Below are 27334 nucleotides of genomic sequence, written 5' to 3'. Positions count from 1 at the left end.
AGTAGGTTAAGGTTGTACACAGATAGAAGTATCATATAATATCTTTAAAAAATTTTATTGATGCATTTTTCATTTTTCTTAACTTAAAAATGTATGCATATTTTCAATCTGTCCCATCTTATTAGGTAATAAGACCAATAGAGTAACACACACACACACATACACACACACACATATATAATAATTTGCTTGTATTAAATAGAGATGTTACGAACTTTAATATACCTTCCATTTAGCTAGTGTCACAAAGTCCTAAAATATCTTCATTTTCTAACTTTATACTACTATCCTACACTTTCCTAGTTGTTACATTTTTATAGTTACATGGCAATTCTTTTAAATATGATGAATGTGGGGTGCTATAAAGTCCTGACTAATAATGATTATACTAGTTATGCATGAGCAATTACAACTTTAATAGTAAGATAAGTAGAATTCCATGAGTTAACATTGTTATTACTTTCAAAATAATGAGATAAAATTTGATTTTAGGATAATATAGCAATAAAGACTTCCTATTTTAATCTCAGGCATGATGTACTTCCTTCGTAACACTTATCACATTTTTGTAACACTTTTTGTAATACTAATCACACATTATTTGAGTATCTTCTGTCAATTCTTTTCCAAGAGAATGAAGACCAATATTACCATGTTGGCTGTTCTGATTTCAATAACAAGCATTTAGACTGGCATGGTACGAGAAATCCACAGAACATAGGAGGAAACCTGTGAGAAGAAAAAAAATCTGATTAATCAATGAATAATCAAAACATAACCGTTCATTCAAGAATATTTCTTAGAGAGCTAACATTATCTTCAGATTTCCTGGAAATAAGATACCAGTGGAAAATCACCCTTGAACAAAAGTTCGATGATTACAGATGCATTCACAAAGAGTTTAGTCATATCTGGAAGTCATTTGACTACTCAGAGTTACGTTAATCAGAATATGAAGATTGGAACCCACTGCAAATAGATAAGTAGCGTTTACTATCTCAAGATCCAATGAAATCTTAATTATTTGTAGTCAAATCTATACTATATTTGGTGATCCCCTTTCCTTCAGTGAATAGCACCTAGACTCCACTTTAAACATTTAGTGCTATTAAGGGCTATGATTTAAAATATTCTACCCTATAACACTTGGCCGTAGTTAATCACTTTGTGAGTTGGTAAAAGCTGGTCTGGGCACTTTTTCTGTGATTTCAAAAATTAAAACTAAATTAAGAGAGACAGTCCTTCTCTGGTGGTGGAGCTGCATGATGTGAAAGTGTAGACCTATTTATCCCCTGCAATATGAAGGAACTTGCTCTGAGAGAATGATGCTGACATCCGGTGAGAAACCAAGAGTGCTGGGGAGTGATGAGTCCGGAGATGTGCAATTCACTCAGTTTTTGTTGGTGCAACCTCAGTCTTGTTAGAAGAGGTGTGGCAGCATCCTTCCAAGAATGTATTCTTTTTATATTTTAGTCAATTCATATTATGTTTGGTATTTGAATCAAAGGTCCACAGATCATATTTATTATTTATAAAATATATTCTCAATTTTCTGGCTCTCTATTCTCAGCTGCTGAACTTTGCTATTTGCTGAACATCCAGACATGCTCCTGCCTCAGGAGAAGCATTTGCTGATTCTTTCCGGCTGGAAATCTCATTTTCCAGGTAGCTGCATAGCTCCTTTCCTCATCTTCATTAAGCCTTTTCTCAAATATCACCTTCTCATGGAGGCCTTTCCTGAGCCTGATAGACAAAACTGCACAGAATTAACAACTCAGCCCACACTGCTGCAAAGCAAGTAAAACCAACGAAACAGCATCATCTCTCCCTTTTGCTATGTATTTATTTCTTTTCATTAACCTTGTCTTTCATTAAAATATCAGATTTAGGAGGTCAGACATTTTTGTGTCATTTTTTCTTTTTCTGTAAACAACACTTAAAATATTGTCTAGTATGTAATAGGCACCCTACAAATATTTGATGAATCAAAGCAAATGAATACATAAAAAATAAACTCACCCCTAGTAAAGTATATACAAATAAAAGTAGAACGGGATTATCAACCTTTTCCATGTTAAATGTTGGTATCAAGTTCCCTCAAAGCAGCAGGTTTACCTTTTCTCTATTCTGTTACTATACATACAGAAAACACAATATCAGCTGGGAAAAAAAAAGACCCTAAATAATAGAATAATTATCATAGGTGTCTAATTATTAAATTACTATCAAAAATATTAGACTGGATTACAATAACCGTGAGAATATAATAGAATAAAGTATTCAATTTAAAATAGTTTCAAAAAGATAAAGACCTAGGAATAAAATTGAATGAGGACATTGAAACAATTTGGTGGAAGAGGAGAAGATTTAAAGCCCCACTCAGAGAAATTAAATAAAAGTTGAATAAATGTAAAGCCATAAGTACTACTTCAATATAGAGGATAAATATTATAAATCAGTAATTTCTCCTTGTTCTAATCAACATACTTCTGACAAGATTTTCCAGTCAAGATTATGTTTCATCATATGCTGATGGCTTTCTTCTCCAAATCCAAGTCAAGGGAAATAATGAAAACAAGAAAATTATTGGAGCTGAGGTTTACGTAGCTGAGAAACTTCCTTAAAATTCCCGAAGAACACTAAAGAAAGAGATGGTTGATTCCCAGTGTGGTAGAGATATAGCAACCCAAATAAGAAAAGGGATGGATTCTCAAGCAAGAAGTGGGTTTTTTTGTTCATTTGTTTGTTTTTGTTTTTGTTGTTTTTTGTTTGTTTGTTTTGCCTCGATACAGAAATGTGGAAGAGTACAGCAGAAAGGATTGCATTTCTTCTTCACTCCAGAGTGTTTGGTGTGTTAACTATTATTAAAACCCACGTGTGTTACTTTTCCAATTGTAAAGAGTAAAAAATTCCAAAGCACGGTTTGTGTGATCCTTATTTTGCACAAGCTCAGCTATTTCTTACACATTTTATTTATAGGCTGAGGTCACTCCTCATATTTTATTGTCTGCTAGGTATCTCTTCAACTTCTGAACATTTTGTTAAAAATGAGGGATTTCCCAGTCTGAGTATATTTGCTTGCTTAGAAGAGGATGCATTTTCTTCCTCATTCAAAATACTTGAAAATCAGATTTATTTTAGATTTCTTCATCTGTCTTGAGCCAACCAAAGAATAAGTGGTCTAAGTTATTTGAAATAGAAATCACTAGTCCTTTGTTAATTTTCATTATCTTAGGAGACTTGTCAGTTGTATCCTTTAAAAAGACAGTAAGCCAGACAAGAACTTTACCTGTTATCTAGAAATGATTATAAAGTTCCTTAAGGAAAGTAGAACACATTCTGACATCTGGCTCTAATTACATATATTTTCATGGAAATGCTTTTCCCCCCTAAGATACATAATATTGTCTTTGTGAAAGAGCCTTAGGAACATCAATAATTAACTAGTAAGAAAAATGGCATCATCTTTGACAAGTAGATGAACAGAAAAGCAAGCCGCATTCTAGCCCTGAGACACCCACATTATATTGGTCAGAGCATATTTTGCTTACTCTCCAAGTTCTTAGAGAATCTACATTATTTAAAAATGGCTGGGTGCATTATCTTTCAAGCTCTGCAAAAAGTCTTTATTAACATAGTGACACAGTTCATTGTTACTGTCAGGTTTGTATTATTAAACCAAAACTTCATAATTACAGCTGTCTGAAACTCTTCCAGGGACAGCAAAAGAGAAGCTACAACTTTATGCAATCATATTACTATTATATGTAGCCAGCTGTAAAATAACAAGACTAAATTTTTTTGTTTTTTTTTATAATCAATCCTTTTCTTCCCATACAATTTGCCATAACCTTAATATTAAACAAATGAAAAATTCATGTGTATATCAACTCTTTTTCCCTAATAGTAACCAGTCATGCTATAAACTTGCCATAACACAGATTCAAGTCAAATTATTACAAGTCAAATATTAGCCACTTGATTAAAATTAAAATATTCCTTAGTTCATTATTTAACCACCACTGCATTACATATTTAAATATAAGATCCCTTTTGTATGCTACATATATATATATCTATATATCTGTGAAGTAATTTTGCTTTATATAACTTCTAAAGCATTATTTTTACATACATGAAAGTAAATTGTGATTAGATAACAAATGTAAAGACAGAGCTCTATTCAGCCATAAAAGAAAAATGAATTACAGAGGGAAAAGAGAACTGGGTTTAAGGATTAAAAATAGATTTATGTTCGACTTTATCATTTGCTTTACTTTCTTGGAAAAGATATATTCTCTTTGAGTTTTAACTGTGTAATCACTATAATAAAATAGGGCCAGATAAATAATAAGTAAAGATACTTTGTAAGTTATCTAAATCTATCCAAATATAAATATTTAAAGGAAAATGTTTTTCACAACTTTGTTCCAATTATTATAATCATTATTACTATTATCATCATCACTGTTGTTCAAACAATTAACATAACATATACTCTCTTTAGAAAGTTTAAGTGCACGGTACAGTGTTTTTAACTATGGAACAATGTGGTACAGCACATCTCTAGAACTTTTATTCATTTGGAACAACTGAAACCTTATATATTGAACAGCAACTTCCCATTGTCCTCTCTCTGGAAGTCCCTGGAAATCTATTCTACTCTCTCTCTCTCTTTTTTTTTTTTTTGTTTTGTTTTTTGAGACAGCATCTCACTCTGTTACCCAGGCTGGAGTGCAGTGGAGCGATCTCAGCTCACTGCAACCTCTGCCTGCTGGGTTCAAGAGATTCTCCTGCCTCAGCCTCCTGAGTAGCTGGGACTACAGGCACCCGCCACCACGCCTGGCTAACTTTTTTTGTGTGTGTATTTTTTGTAGAGACGGGGTTTCACCGTGTTAGCCAGGATGGTCCCAATCTCCTGACCTCATGATCCGCCCGCCTCGGCCTCCCAAAGTGTTGGGATTATAGGCGTGAGCCACCATGCCTGGCCTACTCTCTATTTCTATGACTTTAACTACTTTAGATACCTCATGTAAGTCAAATCGTTTGGTATTTGTCCTTCTGGGACTAGCTTATCTGATGTAGCATAATATCCTCCAAGTTCATCCATGTTGTTACATTGGGAGGATTTCCTTCTTTCTTAAGACTCAATAATATTCCATTGCATGTATAGATCACCTTTTCTTTACCCATTCATGTGTCGATGAACATTTTGGTTGTTTTCATATGTTGGCTATTGTGATAATGCTACAATGAACATGGAAGTACAGACATCTCTGAGATACCTTAATTTTCATCTAAGAAGTGATGTCATTACAAAAAATGTCTATTAAAATGTTAAACATTTTACTTTTGCATGACATATTTCTGTGTTGTAATGCCAAATGATAGCTATTGGTTGGATTGCCATGAGTTTATCAAATGTAATTAATATCTTCTTTTACTCGTTTTATAAGTGGTTTGATTTAGTAACTACAGAAAGAAACCTTTTGTCTATAAGTTAGCAAGCATACCCTTAACATATTCACTTGCAATCTTATTTTTTAGGTTCCTATTTCATTAATCTAAAAATTTGGAATCTTTAGCTAAGTTGAAAGATAAATCACTATCTGCAGTTGGGGCTCAGTAAACAAGTTGGGATTATCCAATTTTCCACAACATGTATGAAACTGAGGAGACACTACGTGCGTGACAGCACTTTTTTTGTTTGTTTGTTTTTTTGTGACAGAATCTTGCTCTGTCGCCAGGCTGGAGTGCAGTGGTGCGATCTTAGCTCACTGCAACCTCCGACTCCCTGGTTCAAGCGATTCTCCTGCCTCAGTCTCCTGAGTAGCTGGGACTAGAGGCACATGCCACCATGCCCAGCTAATTTTTGTATTTTTAGTAGAGACAGGGTTTCACACCATGTTGGCCAAGATGGTCTTGATCTCTCAACCCCGTGATCTGCCCACCTCGGCCTCCCAAAGTGCTGGGATTACAGGCATGAGCCACCGCGCCCAGCTGAGAGCACTTACTCTAAATGAGGTCATGATAACATGGATAATAGAGCTGATAGAATATGTGCTTTCACTCTTGCCACAAAGTGTACATAAAAAATGTTTAAAAAATAACAAAAGTCTAGGTGATCCAGTAATGCACATGTTCTGATTAAAATCTTAGATGTTAGATTACTGAATTTACATTTATGCCATGAAAATCAAATTATGCCTCAGAATCTTTCTTTGTGAAAATGGTAATATAATGTCTACTAAAATATTGGTTAGGAAAGTTCAACAAGATAATTTTTACAACATGCCTAATATAATGCCCTATGTGTAGGAAACACTTGACATTTATGTATGTATTTTCTCTTTGTTCTATCACTTATTCCAGATATTAGTTGTGTTGACTTACAGCAAACTACATATCCAACAAGAATTTTAAAATAAAACAGTAAATTATTTTTACATATAAGTCGAGAAGTTCTACTGGGGTAATATCATTCAAGCAATATGCATGCCATGGAGGGGCAAGGATCTGCCATGGAAATTAGAGTGAGTTCGTCAAAAAGGATCCTCATCTGGCATAATGAAGAAACTGTATATTATTTGATATTTGAAACTCTGTTTTTATTAATAAACAAATGGAGATACAATTTATATGTTAAAAGCTGGATACAAATTTGGACTTCACCAAGCAGAAAGAGCTAAGGGACTGCTAGTCAACTGAAAAGCACTGGGGTGGGAAGACACCTTCTCAGGATCTGGGTACACAGGAAAGGGTCATATGTAGCACCGCATGCTTACAGTTTTTTAGGTAGCCTTGAGATCTGTTTCTGCAGCTCAGAGGGGAAAGTGCTAGCAATACTAGGAGATAGATGTCCTCATTGTGATTTGAATTTACTGCACAAAGCCTATCTGGACGTAGTGATGAAAAGAGGTGAAGAACAGAGCAGCACCCAAATAGGAGCAGACAGAGGAACTCATGAGTCCAAAAGCAAGAAATTTACCAAGACCCCGGAGATTTACTGGGCTTGTAAAATGTTCCCTTCAAGATAAACTTGACAGTGTCTTCCAGGAGTAGAGAATTTCTCAGATAAAATCTGGAATACATCTAGCAAAATAACTGTCATTTATATCAAAGATAAATAAGTGACAGGCAGCAGTAATTAGCTAATTAGATAGCTAGAGAGGTTCATAGATGAGAAAGGATATAGTCAGATGGAAAGTACAGATTTAGGAAAAATAAACAGAAAACACTTGTTTGCCACATCTAAAGATCCTAATGCCTATATGTGGAAGGTAGATAAAATTAGGCTCTATCCCTACCATCTCCCATATCCCCCCCAAAAAGAGGAAGGGAGAGAGAGACAGAAATAATTAGCATTTTTAGTAAAACAAAAAAAAATGTAAATCTAAAGACAGCTACAAATGTCCTGTGCCTTGTAGTGATCAAGGGACTTTTTATACTTTCTAGCACCATATTTTATTTTATTTTGTCAATAGTTTTTTTTGGGGAACAGGTAGTGCTTGGTTACATGAATAAGTTCCTTAGTGGTGATTGCTGAGATTTTGGTGCACCCATCACCTGAGCAGTGTACACTGTACCCAGTGTGTAGTCTTTTATCCCTTACCCCCCTCCCACCCTTTTCCCCCAGTCCCCAAAGTCCATTGTATCACTCTTATGCCTTTGCATCCTTATTGCTTAGCTCCCACTTATGAGTGGGAACATACAGTTTGGTTTACCACTATTTAGTTACTTCACTTAGAATAATAGTAGCCAGTTCCATCCAGGTTACAGTGAATGCTATTATTTCATTTTTTTAATGGCTGAATAGTATTCCATGGTATAGACATAACACATTTTCTTTATCCACTTATTGATTGATGGCCTTTTGGGCTGGTTTCATATTTTTGCAGGTGTGAGTTGTGCTGCTATAAATATGGGTGTACAAGTATCTTTGTCATAAAATGACTTATTTTCCTCTGGGTAGATACCCAAGAGTGGGATTGCTAAATCAAATGGAAGATCTACTTTTAGTTCTTTAAGAAATCTCCATACTGTTTTCCATAGTGGTTATATTAGTTTACATTACCACCAACAGTGTAAAAGTGTTCCCTTTTCACCACATCCATGACAACATATATTATTTTTTGATTTTTTGATTATGGCCATTCTTGCAGGAGTAAGGCGGTATCGCGTTGTGGTTTTGAGTTGATTTCCCTGACAATTAGTGATGTTGAGCACTTTTTCATATTTGTTGGCCATTTGTATATCTTCTTTTGAGAATCGTCTATTCATGTCCTTAGCCCACTTTTTGATGGGATTGTGTATTTTGTTCTTGCTAATTTGTTTGAGTTCCTTGTAGATTCTGGATATTGGTCCTTTGTTAGATGTATAGATGGCAAAGATTTTCTCCCACTCTGTGGATTGTCTGTTTACTCTGCTGATTCTTTATTTTGCTGTGCAGAAGATTTTAAGTCCTACCTATTTATCTTTTTTTTTTTCATTTGCTTTTGGGTTCTTGGTCATAAAGTCTTTGCCTAAGCCAATGTCTAGAAGCATTTTTCCAATGTTATCTTCTAGAATTTTTATGGTTTCATGCCTTAGATTTTAAAGGTCTATCAATTACCTTTAAATAAAAAGAGCAGAAATTTGGAATAAGCATGCAATGTATTCTAATCCTGGATTTTAATTTAATACATGTTAAATATTTCCAATTTACTTTACCTAAGTCTCTGTTTCTGTATTTATAAACTGCAGATATACCATTATTGGGAGGATTCAATTAACTACATAGGTAAGGTTCCTAATAAGATTCTTAGGATGGTTAGATATTTTATTTTTCTGACTTTTAAAAAATTAATTGTAATACAAATAAATAAATTCAAGTTCCATATATTTATATAAACATGCTTCCATAATTCTTTTCTGTAAGTAATATATTAGGTATATTTGATGATAATGACCACCACAGAATAATCTACTTAAGATCCTTAGAATACTAAAGTGATTATTACAATTTAGGAAAGATACTCTTTCACCTTCAAAATATACTTCCCATTAAATACAACAGTTAATAAACTTTGGTAACTCTTCTTTTAGCTTTGTGCATACATAATATGTAAATATAAACAGATATTTGTTCATGCATAATATGTAAATATAAACAGATATTTATAATATACATAAATGAATATATACAGTGTTTTTAATATAATCTCTGGCAAATTTCTTGATCTCCTTGTCACAGCATTCTAATCTCTGAAATACAGGTAATAATATTATATCACAAAGTAACTATCATATATAAATCACTTAAAAGAATGCCTAACATCCATTAAAGGCACTATAAATATGTGTTATAATTATTACAACCAAACTTCTACTAAAATATTGATTTTAATTCTTTGGAATTAAAATGAAATATGCTTATTTCATTTTAAAGTATTTATGATACACTTTAATTAAATTCTTTATTTTATAGAAAGTGATAAAGTTTCTCATTTTCCAAATATTTAAATCCATAGTTTAGCTCTTTTGTAATGTAAAAGTAAATTTAATAAATATTCTTAAAATCCCAAATACCTGGCAATTTGCCTTATAAATTTTAAGCATGTCCCTAGGATTATGGGTCTGTCTTATATTTATAATTTTATATTTTACTTATACAATTATAATTTTATTTGTTATCTTCAAAACCACAAATTAAGTTAATTATGGTTAAAACCACAAATTAAGTAATTAATTCTGATCATGAAAATCAATAGTAATAACAACATGAAATTTCACAGTGACAGCCTAATTAGAATCCTACAGCAGGTCTAGCTGCTTACTTCAGGTTTTGTGTTTTTGTTTTCAGATACTATTTTAAAATGAAAGACAAATCAGAAATATTTGGGTCTCTTCTCTAAGATCATATTTCTACGTTCTTATCCCCAAATCTCATCAAATTTCTAATAATAGCCATAAGTCTTTTTCTGTTTTACTTCCGATGGAAGTTTCATGGATTTTCATAAAAATCAAAGATGTAATCAACTCACAGATATTACTGGTCTTTAACTTAGCATACTTGTTCATTACTGAAGATAGAGCAACTGTTTTAACAGTTTAAATACTAATGCTTGTTACATCTACAACCATTTTATAGTGTGGTATATAGGTGTAAAGATTTAGCAAGAAATAAACTGTACATGTATGGAAAGTAAACTCTTATTGCATGATAATAGAATGAGTTCCTGAGTACTAAAGTGGCTCTCCAGCCTAGTTTTATGGAAAATAATGCACGCATCATTCTTAGTTCCTCTGGTCTTGATGATATCTCATTTCACGTTGGTTGTACTGACCTCTGGCTTTTATGGCTCATTAAGAATACGGAATGCATTACAGTGATGCTTTCACTCACAAGCATACTTTTACTTTTGAGTATGTCCTTTAGCAGGGATCCCCAAACCCCAGGCCGCGACTTGCAGTGGTCTGTAGCCTGTTAGGAACTGGGCTGCATAGCAGGAGGTGAGCCACCTGCAGGTGAGCTTTACCGTCTGAGCTCAGCCTCCTGTCAGATCAGCACTGCATTAGATTCTCATAGGAGCACTAACCTTATTGTGAACTGCGCATGAGAGGGATCTAGATTGCGCGCTCCTGTGAGACTCTTAATGCCTGATGATCTGAGGTGGAACAGTTTCATCCTGAAACCATCCTTCCCTGGGCCCTGGTCCGTGGAAAAACTGTCTTCCATGAAACCAGAACCTGGTGCCAAAAGGTCTGGGGACAGCTTCTTTAGAGATCTTGTTGCATGACTTAGTAGAAAAACAAAGTAAAAAGAATCTTAATCAATTCCAAACATCGTTCTTGTCAATTTTCAAACCAAGGCTTGTGATTTTAGTATGGCCAAGCTCACAGAAAATTTTTATTTTCATTTTATGTATTTTTCAGCATTACTTTGTGTTTACTTTAAAAATTACATAAATTTTTAAATAACATGATATTAAGTGATAGTTACTTCAATTTTCTAAAAGCATAAACTGCAATGAAAAAATATTCTTTTTTCACTTCGATGAATAAATCAGTACTGTCAAATATGTATATAGTGCTTAACAAATCTCATGTATTGTTCTGCACGTGCTATCTGTGTTGGTACACATAATTATTATAATCTATGATTTAGATCCTATTATAATGTCCTTTTCACAGATGACCAAATTAAGGCACAGAGAGGCTAAGTAAATTGCCTAAGTCACACAGCTAGAAGGTGACAGAGGTGGAATTTAAGGCCAATGTGGTCCCAGAGTTCATATTCTTAACTACCGTGCTACATGCCTAAGCAAAGCTATGGAGTTTCAAGGAATACTGATGGCTAATATTACAGAACAATTGCAGATTTGTTCAAGAAATAGTATAATCTATCAAGAAAAGATATCTCTTCTCTTGCCTTTTCTCAAGTCTTTGAAGCCAGTAATCACCTTGGTCTTTTAATCTGTTTCTGTTCCTGCCTTACTTTCCTAAGGTAACTTTCCCTTCTTAGCTACTGAACTTCTCCCTGAGATTGCCAAATAAGCAAATGTTATTGGGTATTCTGCCTAATCAAGTCAGCTTATTTAAAACAATGCACTAATGGTAATTTATATATTTAGAGCTTATCCCTTAATTAAGTTCGAGTTCACTGCTTCCCAGATACTGAAGCTGCTAGTCCTGCACAGCACTTATACTTTAGTTTTACCAAGTGGGTATAGCCCCGATATCAAACACTCCCCAGGATCGGTAGCCCACATGTCACACACTGATCTCAGCTCCTACAGCTAAGAGGGACACCATGATCCCAGCACTGCTCTCGAGAAGGGCATTTTGGGGTTCATAGCATATAATCCACCAATGCTGTCCTATCTTTTGCCTCCACAGCGTGGTCTGCAAAATGTACAAAATGCTTCACATTAAACTAAAGTAATTAAATAGTCTGAATTTTGATGTTTTGGATGTTGTCATGATTTCAAGTATTTATATAAGGTAAGGTCCATTCATTTTATTAATTTGAAAATATATTTGTATTATATTAGTATAAAAATATAATCCAATATACAGTTGTCCACAGTAAAAATAATTTTGCTCAGATAACATTTTTTGATGGCTGCATTCTATAAATCTTATGTTATTTGGCATATAAACATTAACACTTAAAGTAGATTTTCAGTTTTCTTTTCACTTTATGTTGTTGTCTCTACTTATTCTTGTGTTTGAGTCCTTTCTTTCTTATATAAAATATATTCCTAAGTAAAAAAAAATCGTATTTTTACAATATTCCAAATTTTCTCTTAATACTCATTTTTTTTGTCATAGAGAAAGCATCCCACATATAGTAAAAAATGCTTTGTGGAGCACATTGGAATATTTTATCACAATTATATTAAGTGAAGGAAAGGAATTGTAAAATTCACTTAGATTTATTTCATTTGCTGATAATGATATCAATTATCAGTTCCAGGTTGCTTTATTAGTATAAGACTTATTAGAAAGCATTGACTAACTCAGCATGTGCACTGCATGTGAAAATGAAAATGCTATTAGGAACATGTAAGAGCTTAATATTCTGAACATGCACTTCAATCACTGAAAGAAGATTAAAATTCACTATACATTTTGCAAATCTGAATCTTTAAATTGCTAATTGAACTTTAATTGGATTTCATTCTAATTTAATTATTAACACAAATCAAAAATGTTTACTTAAATATGAGTATTCAAGAGATTTGATGGTCAAGTAATAGATGCTACTTATGTCTATTAATTAGGCATATGTCCCTGGTTTCCGGGGACTAAAATTCTGCTCAGAATACAGTACTACTGAATAAATTTGGAAATTTATTTTTAGTTTGGTGGTTGAAATAATTTTGTTCCTTAAAATAAAACTTGTTCACTGAAAAATAACCACAAGGAACATTAAAATCACACTACTTTATATTATGCAAAAATACTCAAACAATTAGGAATTAAAAACAAAAAATTCAGTCATTTAATTCCCACCTCCTGTTTATTTTGGAAAATATAATATTCGGTTTTGTTCAAGTGAGTATAGGACTTTGTTCGGCTTTTCTCTTTTTTCCTTTTTAGATTAGAATTTTAAATATGCATTCTTGTTAAATCCTTGGAGCTAATAAGCAAATGTTATTGGGTATTCTGCCTAATAAAGTCAGTTTATTTTAAACAATGCACTAAGGATAATTTATATATTTAGAGCTTATCCCTTAATTAGATTTCATATCTTCAATTTTCAACTTTTTTTCATCTCTTATTTATAATTGAGAAACTACCTGAGAAGTTCAAAGTATAAATTATATTTTATACTTTGTTTAAAGACAAATGTCTTTAAACATGTCTTTCTTTAAAATATTTTTAGAAAATATGTCTTTCTTTGAACACTTTTTAGAAAATATCTTTCTTTGAACATATTTTTAGAAAATTAAAACCTCACTAATAATGTTGACCTAGACTGGACACGGTGGCTCATGCCTGTAATCTCAGCACTTTGGGAGGCTGAGGTGGGTGGATCATCTGAGATTGGGAGTTCGAGACCAGCCTGACCAACATGGAGAAATTCCATCTCTGCTACATGCCTGTAATCCCAGCTATTCGGGAGGCTAAGGCAGGATAATCGCTTGAACCTGGGAGGCAGAGGTTGCAGTGAGCCAAGATCATGCCATTGCACTTCAGCCTGGGCAACAAGAGCAAAACTCCATCTCAAAAATAAATAAATAAATAAAATAATGTTGACCTAAAAATTCATAAATGGTATATTATATCTAGAAAACAATAATATTATTAAAAACAATTTAATTTGTCATTTCAACTGCACAACTCCGAAAATAACATTTTCCATATCTTATCAATGAGAAAACTAAAGATAAAAAACTTAAATAATAAGTCTAAGTTTATGAAGCTGATGCAAACAACTTCTCCATAGGTTCCTGGCCCTATGCTCGAAAGGGTTATTTTTTATTGTGTGGAACAAGTATGCAAGAACGTTTTCTTATGAATTATGAACTATACCATAAAGTAACAGAAACTACCAATAAACTCTATCATAAATTGACACTCTCAGTAATGGTAGGTAGCATTGTTGTTTCAGCAGTTTGGGCCTTTTTCTTTCCTTTTAGTAACTTCCAATCTCCTGATGCATTATTCAGGTACATACTGCTGACAGTTTTTATGATCTGAGGCAATTGGGAGGAAAGTATCTAAGCACAGCAGAAAGGTAGTGGAAGAGTTCAGGATGCACAAGGTATTTCACTGTTGGTTTTGTTCTGAGATCAAGGATATCTGTTCCTCTCCTGACCCTGAGTCTATGCATCAAATGCTATCAATCTGCATTAGTTTCCTACTGACAAGATGGAGCATATTTATCCTTAGCCCTCTTTTGTTATTTGTTCACTAAACAAATGATACAGGAAACATTTATCTTCCTTCTCAGAGAGTGGATTTACATCTTTTATTATTGTTTACTTAGCTTAACTCCAGGTGTTCAGACTGTAAAAAAGTTAGGTATTTCTTGGAAAATAGAGAGTTTGAAATTTGCCTAGTCTTAACTTTATAATCATAGTAGTGATTTATTTGTCCTGTTGTGAGCATAAAAGCAAAAGCTATATAAACTTGCACCCTGATATGGGTTGGCTCTGGGTCCACACTCAAATCTTATCTCAAATTTTAATATCCATGTGTCAAGGGAGGGACCTGTAATCCCCATGCGTACAGGGAGGGAGGTGACTGGATCACGGGGGCGGTTTTTCCTGTGCTATTCTCCTGATAGTGAGTGAGTTCTCAAGAGATCTGATGGTTTTATTTGGGGCTTTTTTCCCTTCACACTCTACTCTCTCTCCTGTTGCCTTGTGAAGAAGGGGCCTTCTTCCCTGTCTGCCATGATTTTAAGTTTCTTGAGGCCTCCCCAGCCTGTGAGTCAATTAAGCCTCTTTCCTAATAAATTACTCAGCCTTGGGAATTTCTTTATAACAGTGTGAAAATGGACTAATACACACCCCTTCCCAGATAACACAGAAACACACATATTTTAATTAGCTTTAAAAAAAACCTCAAATATGGGTACCAGATAAAAATTCATAGGCAAACGATTTGTGCATGTAAAAAATATAATACCTCTAATTTTTTTTTATATCTCAGCCTCTTTTTGAAGCTACCTTTCTGCCCAGTTGTGTATTACCCAATTAACCTCTTAAAAATAAATTGTCAATGATTTATCAGTCATTTCAGTCACATGAAGATTTTGAAACCTATCCAATATTCCCATAGACAGATTTTTTTTTTTTGGAAAACATAGAAATTGACCCTTCTGTGTTAAAGCTTGAAACTCACCAGATCCAGACAATGAGTTCCTAAAAGATATCAAAGAACTGAAACTCACCAGATCATCTCACCCAGACAATGAGAAGCCACCTACTTATTCATCATGATGCCTCCTTAACCCTTCCGAGTTACTGTTTTCCCATACATAGTTACATTTCTCCTCTACTATATAAGTCTCCAATTTTAGTCAGTCAGGGAGATGGATTTGATACTGATCGCCCATCTCCTTAGCTGCATAACTCGATTAAAGCCATCTTCCTTGGCAGTAATTGTCTCAGTTATTGGCTTTCTGTATGGCAAGCAGCAGGACGTAGGCTGAACCCCTGGTGCTGCGTTAACAATTTCCTTGTCACTATCTATTGGGAAAGCACCTGCTCCACAGCCATCTTCTGCTGACTCCTATGACTTCTATGTTTCATTCACTACTGGATCCTCCTGTCACAACTGTGGGACACCTTCCTTTGCTAACTTCCTTGCCTTTATTTGGGCCATAAAGAAAATGGCTAACCAATGGCCTGGGAGAATAAATTTCTGTGAGGCTGCCTCAAACCTCTCTGCCTAGATGCCATCTGAAGTCATTATTCTGTGAGTGTTCTGATACAAGGATGGTCCCATGGTTTCATCAGTGGGTTTGTTGTTTCCTGGATCTTCAGTAGGGAAACAGGCCCAAATCCTCTTTAGTCTAAACTTTCCGAAAATTGACTGGAGGGTTTTTTTTTCTGGGGCGGGGTGGGGTGTTGGGAAACAGAGTCTCGTTTTGTCACCCAAGCTGAAGTGCAATGGTGCAACCACGGCTCACTGCAACTTCCACCTCCCAGGTTCAAGTGATTCTCCCACCTCATCCTCCTTAGTAGCTGGAATTAAAGGTGTGTGCTACCACGCCCAGCTAATTCTTTTGTATTTTTAGTAGAGACGGGATTTCTCCATGTTGGCCAGGATGGTCTCTAGCTCTTGACCTAGTGATCTACCCGCCTTGGACTCCCAAAGTGCTAGGATTACAGGTGTGGGCCACCGCACTGGCCTGACTGGAGGTTTTAATCCCAATACCCTTTCTACCTAGGGGAACAATCAAAGGGCTCCTTCTCAGGCATGATAAACCATAAGCCTTTCTAGCAAGTTTCATGTTGGCCTCTGTCTCCCATCCCTAAATAACTCATATACTTTCCTAAACTACAGAATGTTAGGAATGGATGATTTTATCCTTTTCCACTTTATTGTTGAGCCAGGGCCTCACTTACGGGTATTCACAAAATGCTTTCCTTCAATACTAATTCTTATGGACGGAATTGTGTTCCCACGAAACACATATGTAGAAGTACTACCTACCAATACCCCAGAACATGACTGTATTTAGAGATAAGACATTTAAAGAGGTAATTAAATTTATAAGAGGTTGTGTGGGTGGGCTCTAATCCAATATGACTTCTGTCCTTATCAGAAGACACTTGAACACACAGAGACACCAAGGAAGCAGAGGCACATGGGAAAAACCCATATGATGATGCAGGAAGCAGCCATCGGCAAGCAAGGAGAGAGGCCTCAGGAGAAAGCAAACCTGCCAATATCTTAATCTTTGACATCCAGCCTCCAGAAAACTGAGAAAATAAATTTCCGTTGTTTAAACCATCTAGTCTGTGATTTTTTAATGTTGGTCTAGAAAACTAATATATTAATATTTCAGCCTTCAATTTTCTGAGTTTGTTTTGAAATTGAAATGCTGGGCCTTGACTGTTCTTTTTTTTTTCTAATTTCTGCTATATCATTTCTAATCCTCTATGAATCATTGAATTATTTTAAATAAGTAGGGACTAGATCATGTACCAGAAGGCAGGGTGAAACTTCTTTAATATTTTGATATTTCAGTGCATTATAGGTTATGTACAATAGAGCTGTTATAAGTAAAAATTTGCAATAGAGTTTTGAGCTATAAACATTAAATCCAACTCTGTAACCAGAAAAGAGTATTTAGTTTACAGGACTAGATTTACAACAGGATCAGAAATTCAACAGGGTTTAAATAAGCAACCAAAAGCTTTAGTTACTGAATAAAATTTATAAATTATGTAGCTGACTCCACCTTATTAATATTATTAAACAATAGACAGAGAGAGTAACTAATTTGCTCAAAGTAAAAAAAGCTGGATGTAGAAGAGAGATGAAAATAGAAATAAGTTACAATGAATATATTAATATACAGATATTGAGCATATCCAGGTCACTTATGAAGTATGCTTGCCTTTTACTTTTATTACACTCCAACTAACACAAACTAAGCAGAAGAATGAGAGGGACAGCACTCATATTCAATTGAAAAAAAAGAAGAAGATGCATCTGTGAAGATTAAATATTAGAAAAATGGACCATGCCAAAGAGATACATATACGAAGATTTTAAAAGGAGGTTTCATATATCATACAATCTACGCGGTATGCTTCTATGATTATTTTCCTGCTTTGTAACTTCAGTTCTCCTCTTCTGTCACCATGGCATGAACTTCATCTCTAACAAACCATATGTGGTAACTTCAACATACCATATTTGGTTAGTCTCTCTCTTTCATGGACTAATGGTTGTTAAATGAGCACACTGATACATGTTACATGGCATTGTGCACTGAATAATAGCTTGTACATTCAAACTTACTGTTTTGATTTTTGAACTTGGAAGTGTAGAATAATGTACCACGAGGAAGTAAGCTAAGTATAAAACAAGACTTGTGACTTAATAGAAATTCTAGCCATTAAGTAATGACAGACATTAACTGTTGAGTTAGAGAATACTGAAAAGCAGCTTTTACAAACTCACATATCTTTAACATGGAGGCAATTCCTATTGTGTTACAGAGAACACTGCATCATTGATCAATAACAAGAAAAATATTTTAAATGAGCAAACTTGATTTGTAAATGATTTCCTAAGAGAAATGCTTTTCTTTCATCTCATGTAAATGTGGTTGTCTCAAAGAAAACACAAGGTCAAATTATTAGTCTAAATGGCTAACAAAGTGGGGCAAAGCCGTCTTTTTTGTTCATTTGGGGTTTTCTGTTTTTATTTGTGTTCTGATAATAATAGGGACAATAAGTGCCTGGTTGCAAATTGAAAGATAAAAAGGGTGATGTTTAATGATTAAATTCTCTAAGAAATTTGAGTATATTTGCATTATCAAAAGTAAAATACAATCTAAAAAGTGATTACTACTGGCATACTTACAATTCTGTTTTACTGTAGAAAGAGTATTTGATATAGGGATAATGTAAAAGATATTTTAAATAAATTATTGATTTTTATTTATCAAAAAAGAATTATTTCAAATGATGCAATGTAAAATAAAATTCTGTCATACAGCTATTATAGCTTCATTATTAAAATCTAAAGAAGCCTGAAATAAAGATTCAAAGTCTCTCTTTCATGCAAAAATATGAAAAATGTAAATAGCAAGGGGTCTATATATTTTCAACAATAAACAATTTGTTGCACAGTTCATAAAACAATTTGTAAAATTTATTGAACACTTTAAAAAGACAAAAACAAGAAAAGACAGACTCCTCTCAAATAAAATAAATTCTTGAAAGAGCTCAATTGAATAGGTTTATTTAGCTCTTCTTTCAAACTCAGAAGTCAGAATCAAGAATATAATGGGTTGTTGACATCAGGTTTAAGGCTTAATTTGATCAAAAAGCTCTTGTAGTGGGTAGTGTAATTATGTCTCATACAATATTTGGGACACATTTATATTTTTAAAATATGCTTTAATCTGAAATTCAAATTTAACTGGGGGTCCTGTATTTTATCTGGCAAAGTTGGTTTAAAGAGTAAACAGTTCAGAAACTGGGTGTTTCATGGGAGTCAATAACTTAATGGGTTGTTGACATCAGGTATGAAGAGACTATTCTCTTCAGTCCTTAGAAAGGGTGGATGCTATTGACTTATGTGATTTGGTAGAAAAGCTATTAGTAAAAAAATGATGTCCACTATCAGAAGTCCCTATCAGTCCTTTTAAAGAAGCAACTTAGAGAGGGCAGACAGTAGGATCTTTTCTAGGAAGAAAATGAGGAAAACAATCAAGCAAACAAAACAAAAAAATAATGTCTAGCTTTGATTATATTCAGTTTTAATTTGGGTTGCTGGATTTAGAATATAAATATATATGATAGCTGATTAAATTAAAAATTTAAATGACAATTTTTTTAGTGTAATTATGTCTCATGCAATATTTGGGACACATTTATATTTTTAAAGCATGTTTTAATCTGAAAATCAAATTTAACTGGGTGTATTGTATTTTATCTGGCAAACTTGGTTTAAAGAGTACATATTCCAGACACTGGGTATTTCAGAAGGGCTCAATAACATAATTTGTTGTTGACATCAGGTTTAAGACTTAATTTGATCAAAAATCTCCTGCAGTGGGTATATTTTCTACCTTGGGCCATTGTTGAGGATGGCATTTATGTTTTCCAGTCCATGGCCTGTCAAGGGGCCCCAGCTTAAAAGAAGAAATTCTCAGCAACCTAAACCTGTAGCTTACTGAATCACCTGTAGTTAGGAAAATGAACACTAAAATGCTCAGGAATTCGGACAAATAGAAGCTTAACAGTAATACCTTTGTTATATTCTAAAAAGAGCTTCATACATTTTTATGAAATTACAAGTTAATGTTATATAAATATCATCTCAATAAATTATCATCAAACACACACTGGAGAATTTAAAGCTATTTTTTCGGTCCTCATTCAGTGAGTGTGGGCTCCATGAATAAATTTTTCCTTAAATACTCTTTCCCGAGGACATCTATAATATATATATTTTTTTCCTTTCAACTTTGATACAATTTCAATTTTTAGTATTAGCTCTCTTAAGAGGATAAGAAAAAGATAGACAATATCAGCTGATGTATGGAATTTTGCAGAGATTTGTATGGAGAGTCAACTGAAAGTTACAAATGAACATATTAATAAATGGATATTGAGCATATCTTGATTTAAAAATGTTTAATCAATCAGGGTTAACTATTACAGAAATTTCTAGCTTAAACATAGTTTAAACTGAATTATCTTTATACTTAGTTTTCATAACTAAAATATAGTGTCTATGTTAAATATTTATAGCAGTTTGGTCTTAAAAATAAATAAATCAGTAACAGATATGCCTTCTGCTTCTGTCCTAACAACTTGGAGGAAAAGAGCCAGTAAAATTGAGGCATTGCTCTGTTGCATGAGAGGCTGACATGGTAAGAGACCATAAACCATGCTGCAGTAGGCATATCACATTCATCCTAGTTTTAAGATGTACTAACAGACTCAAAACTACTCCTTAAGCTGTCCGTGGGAAAGAAAGTTGAGAGCATTTGCAATGATGCACAGCAGTCATGAAAACAATTTTGGACATTAATCACAAGCATCTGGAGAAAAAGAATGCCCTGATTTCTGGGTTGGCATGAGTGGGTAGGTAGAGAGTAGTTAGTGTCACTTCCCATTTTTGTCCATAGATATTTAAAATTATGTTCTAAAAAAAATGTGTACGTGGTAATAAGTGCTTGGTTTTTTAATACATGAGGTTGGATAGCTGAGCATTGAAATCCCCCCTTTTCCTAAACATTTCCCTTTTTAAATTGGAAGGCATTTTGAACAGGCTCCTAGTCATTTGCTGCAAAAATTTATTTCCAGATATATCATCTATTTTTCCACATAAACACTATGCCACATGCAAACTGTCCTATTTCATTCTTTAAGGGGGAAAATCTCTCCAGGCTTTGTCTGTTACTGCCCCCTTCCTCTATTATTACAACTATAATCCCTTCTTCACGTTTTCCCAATGACCTTTTTTTTTCTTCAGGTAACCTAGTTCTGAAAACCTCTTTCTGAAGTGATCTTTTGTCTCTTATAAATTTTTAAATGATATGGCAGATAAATTTCTGAGATACTTTATCATAAACCGCAATGCAATATATATTTGGAAAATTTTCTTCAGAATAGTATTATAATTACTTTGCCTGGAATAAAAAAGAGAAAGAAAAGTTTACTACATATAATTATGTTGAGACTATTTTATATCAGCCTTTTTGTATACTCTTGATGTTTTTTAGTGGTTGTTAAAATTGATCACAAGAATGTCTGTATTTTTGCTTCAATGGTTTTTGCACCCTTGCAAATTAAAGCACTTGAGCTAATAACAAGGAAGCCTCTGTGGCTCTGCCTAATCTCTGTCTTTTTGCCCTCCACCATCCCATCGCTCAGAATGCTATACCACCCTCAACTTCTTTCTGTCCCTTGAATAACTCAACCTTGTTTCTCTCTTTCTGGGTCTTCGCACTTCTTATCCGTTTTATTTAGAATACTCTTCCCATGACTGCTTTCTTCTGATTATGTCTCAGTTGAAATATCAGTTCAGAGAAAAATTCTCTGACCACCTTTAGCTAAAACAGCTCTCAAAGTTCTCTTGGCTCTCATTTATCTCTTCATAGAATTTATCCCTCCCTCCCCTTCCTTCCTTCTTCCCTCCCTCCCTTCCTTCCTTCCTTGCTGTTTTTATCCAATCAACTATAAGCTAATTGAGAAAAGGGACTCTCTCTCTAAAATGGTGACTCTATCCTAGTCACCATTTTACCCTCAGCGTCTAAAACAGTGCCTGGTATATGATAAATGCTTAAAACATATTTGCTAGATAACTGGTGGATTGAATTATTCTGAGGAATACATAAGGCAATGATAAAAAAGGACCCATATCTGATAAAACAGCTTGGAGAAGAGCATATTAGTGAGGTTCAGGCCTTTTCTTATGGACTAGTGTTTAGAACATTGGGGTGAAGTCTGGAAGCCCTATTATAAGGGCTGAGTCAGGAGAATCACAGGCAAGAAATACATCATTGAACTTATTACCTGTAGAGGTGATGCTGTGAAACTTAACCCCTTTGACTTCTTCCAGAGTATAACTGTTAGAGTTGTTATGAGCAGTGGCATGAAGCAAAGTATAACTGTTTTCTGTGATAACATGTAAGCTACTTTCTATTGTGTTATCGGTTGCTTACAATTAACACATACCTAAGTTATAATATAAATTTTCAGGATTTCTAAACAATACAGCATTTGGCATCAAGTTTTTTTTTGTTGTTGTTGTTCGTTTGTTTTGTTTTACTTTGTGTTAGTTGTAAACTTATTCCTGGTTTTAAAGTATCTAGCTTTATCTAGTTCAAGGATTAGTGTATGTTTTTGATAAAGGGCTAGATATTAAATAAATTAGGAATTACGGACAATTAAAACCTTGTTTACATGTTGCTTTTTGTGTGTACGTATATGATCGTACATAACAGTGTGCATGCACACGTGTTTGTGTGTGCGTAATCCTTTACAATTGTAAAAGTCACTCTTAGCTTGGGTTCATAAAACATCAGCCTGCAAACTAGATTTGGTCCAAAAGGCATATTTTGTCTACCTCTAATCTAGTTAATTTATTTTTTGGTTCTTGAAATGAAATTTCTCCTTTGAGATGGGAATCTCACTTTAAAATACATATTACTTCTTGAATTTATAACTTCCGTGGTGCACCAATACCTCCTGGATTACTCATCTGCTATATTCTTTTTATCATAGACCTAGTTCTTTCTGTCCTCCAACAACCTGCCTTGTTTATATTTTTTCTTGTCTTCTATTATTCTGTCCTCCAGCAAATCAATATAAGACGTTATAAGTGGTGCACAATGTTTCTCCAATCTCAAGCCCTGTGTTGTTATTGACACCCTTCTCTGGGACTCTGCTGCCTATGAAATCTCTAAGTATGACTAGTTCCTAAATTCCAATCACCTGATTTTAATTAGCTAGAAGGACATGTTGATTATTCACATTGGACCTATCAGATGCCTATGATTATACTGGACTTGCTTCTTGTTTACATATTGTTTGGCACATTTTAGCTTGCAGACTTGGTTTCTTCCAAGTATATGCAGATGAACCTGTTGCTTCACTACCTGTCTTCTCACTGTTGGTGGGTTTAGTCTCAGATAATCATTCCATTCTATCTTACCATCTCATTGCATTCTACCACGTTTTGCCAGTATGTGCCATGACATCTGATCTTCACCTCTCCAGTTTTAATGTTGATCCAGTCTTAATATCTTGTTTTTCCCCTAGTTATATACTTATTTTCTTGTGCCTTCATCCTCATCGTTACGACTGATGTTTCATCTCTATGTACAAATATATTCAGGTCTTGTAATAAAAAAATAAACACACAATGTTTCTTTCCTTTCCAAAACCATTCTCTCAAGTTCCCAATCAATCTCTTGTAACTATAGTCAAAGTTCTCAAAAATATTGATGAGTTCAAATTAATTTAGATCCATCTTTCCATTCCACCCAGTGATTCATTAACTTTGTAAATGCAAAACCTACATTCTCACTTTCATCTTACTTTTCACCCCCAAAACTTTCAAAAATAATTTTTTCCTTTCAATTTCCAAATTATTGCTTCATGACCAATTACTTTAATATATCTGTTAAAATCATTTTTAATATTTTAAAATTATATTTAAAATATATTTACCAAAATATTCAAACAAAAACCAATTTTTTCTGGAAATGCTTGCTATATAGAATACAATATTTTTCTTTAATTTATTAAAATAGATGCATTAAGAAAATCTCTACTAAGAGAACTATGAACATATAGTCTCAATATTTTAAAATCTCATGTGACCTACAGTTTTACTCAGTTAATGAACATTAATGAAATGCCTACTGTGTTATAAATACACATTATATGTCAGCACTCCTAAACTCTCTTTCACATGCCAAATTCAAACATCCATACACCAACTAATGAACATATTGACACATCGTAGTGATAATCCTTTGCAGGCAGTATTTTTATTTATTTTAGTTAATTTGGTATATCCAATAGTGTTCATAAAATATCTGCATATTACCTTATATTTTGGCTTTATCATTTTATGATAATGAATAAAAAATGAAAGATATGATAAGCTGTATAGAACTCATTATATTAGAAAAATCAACGCAGCAGAGGTTACTCATTATGTGTGCCAGAAAGCAGTGAGATTTTAGCCCCAAGCAGATGGCCATTTGGCCTTAAGCAAATTTTCCTGCGTCCCATTCTGAGGTAAAAGAAAAATATTGAGTATCATCTCCAAAATGCTGGAAATACATTATTGAATATTAAGTCTAAAAGTGAGGCATATGGGATGAATGACATAGCTTTATATTTCTGAGAATGCAACTCTCTTTTATAATCATTCATTAGGAGAACATCATTCATCCTAATGAATAGGTTTTATAAGTGTGAAAATTAAAATGCTCCAGTGCATATTATTTTATAATATCTATAGTAATATTAATAAAAACCATATTATGTGAAAATATTATATAATATCATCAACATTTTAAATATAACCATTGTTTTTCAACTGCCATTATACTAATGGTGAAATAAATACAGTCTGATTTTGTTTGTTTCATATCTCAAAATTTAATACACAGCAATTTTAACTATCAGCAACAACCTTCTTTTGATGCTTAACAGCTTCAAGCTACTTAGTTATTTTTAATGCCCTGTTAATTAAAATGTGCTGTGTTTTAGTTAATATAGGAAATAATTTATTTCTTCTCAAATTTTAAAGATTATATTTTGGATTATCTCAAAATGTCATCTGAAGCAAATCAGGATATTAAAAGCTTTTTACTACTAAATCCCTAAAATGGTAAGAGAATTGTGACAACAAGGATCTTTCATCAAACACTCCTTTGTTTGCAATAGGATCGTTTCCACAATAGTGATGCAACTTAAATTTTGTCAGATGATTATAGATTTGGAAGAACAATATAAAAAGAGATCTCCAAATATTACATTTTGATTACACATATTGAGATATCAAACCTATTAATAATGAAACCCACAGAACCAAAATGCAGTTTTATCTTCTCACAGGCTTTTTGTGAAGCATAAAAAAGTAATGCTTGAGAAATTGCTTTGAAAACCATAAAATGATTTAATAATAAAAAACATTACTAATCTCTGAGAATGAATACCTACAATTGAATTACTAGAATGGTTTTGAAAGTTTAGTGTAATTGAAAATTGTAGTACAAACATACAACTATTACTATTCAATTTGTCTTGTGAGACCTTAACGTTTGTTAGAATTTGAAAGCTATCTTCTATATAATTTGAATTTCTGGCATACAGTAGTAAAACACTGCATATACATAAATATACACAGTTCTAGAAAATATATACTATGAAGTATTTTTACAAAAATTTAAAGTACAAAATAAAATCTACATCACATTTTTAATAAACAAATTTTATTTTGTCTATGCAGACTGTACATGGACCCATCAAACAAATGCATGCAAAAATATATTTTCTTCACAATTAACTGAAATTTAAGCAAATTAGCTATTTATGCCTTCATAATTAAGGTTAGGCACCTTACTACACTCATAGACATCCCACTGTATTAGTCAAGTAAGGCATAAATATCTGTACAGTAGAGTGTGATTGCCATTTATACATGTATGATAAATGTAGCTACCATAGTTATTAATAAGCAGGTAAGCAGATAATCATGAATTAAATTTAGGTTTTAATGGTAATTTAAATAAATGCTCTAAAAATTAGTATATTCACATACTATTTGGTATTTGTAAAGTTCCCTCTTAGATAAAGCTGAAGTCTATTTACCATATTTAATCTAACAGTCATAAATTTCAAAGTTTAACTCCCAAAAGACAGTATGCATTATTTTCTTATAATAGCTACAAAATATATGATTCATTGACGATTACATATCTCTAGTTACAGATAAAAATGTGATACTATCTAACAAAGCTCTGTAGAATTGCCTCTTTGACCCAGTAATCCCATTTTGAGAAATTTATGTTGAAAGTACAGCTCCAGACATACAAGATAACCTACACACGTTATTTATTAAAGAATCATTTGAAATAGCAAAATATTAAAAGTCATCTAAATGTCTATTCATAAAGAACTGATAAACAAAACAATCCCCCAAAAATGAAATATTCGCTAAAATAGTTTTATTCAGGAGTTCAAATTTAGGACAGTCTTCATGATCTGTTAAATGGATTTATGATTTGCAGTTAAGAAAAAATATAGAACAGTATTAATATGCAGGTATGTGGTTATTTTTGTAAAAAGAAATACAAAAAGGATTAAGTCAGAAACAGAAGAGAAAATTACCTAATGAGAGTACATTAAAATAGGGTATAAAGTTTAAGTGTTGCTCTGGCACTTGTCTGTTTATGCCTTTGTAACGTAGGTGCGTATATACAGAATTCTTTCATGGTTTTTTTCTTAGTACAGCTAAGAAAAGCAACAAAAAAAAAGCTTCAGGAAAATCTTGAAATCTTAGTAGACTTGTTGTTTGTTGTGATATTGGTTTGAAATTCTGAAACTTTTATACTTGTATTACAGAGAAGGTGGAGCAAACGAGTGTGTTGGGGTTCTTGAGAACCAAGTTCTTCACTGTGGGAGAAGAAATACATAGAGTCTGGGAGATGTGGAAGAACTGCATGGTGCTGAATTTGAATTGTAAGATTCAGTATGAATATTTGAGCTTGTCACTGAATAGTCCTAGGGATATGAGACAGTCAAGCACTCAGGGTTTGGTTTTGGAATACCATTGTTACTAAAAAGAATCAAGGCACCTTTAGATAAATAGTCAACACCTCATCTGGGGAAAGGAAAGCATACAATAGAATACTTTAATGTGCTAGATGGTAAAAAGGTTTTAAGAAATAGAGAGAGATGGGGAGGGAGGGAGGGAAGATAAAGATAAAGAAACAGGGACATATTTGAAAGACACATGAGCCAACTTTAATGTGTTCCCTGTCAACAAATTTGGGAAAACTTGAAAATCAGAGTGAATAGTGGAGATGGATTATGCCACCATCATATTGTTGAGAGAAAAAACTCCATGAGTCACTCATATTTTTGCAAATGTTCTGAATAAAGGCACTGACACTTTTGTTCCG

The sequence above is a fragment of the Gorilla gorilla genome, chromosome 7 (assembly GCF_029281585.2).
Source record: "Gorilla gorilla gorilla isolate KB3781 chromosome 7, NHGRI_mGorGor1-v2.1_pri, whole genome shotgun sequence".
NCBI lineage: Eukaryota > Metazoa > Chordata > Mammalia > Primates > Hominidae > Gorilla > Gorilla gorilla.
Note: the sequence above shows the minus strand (reverse complement) of the source record.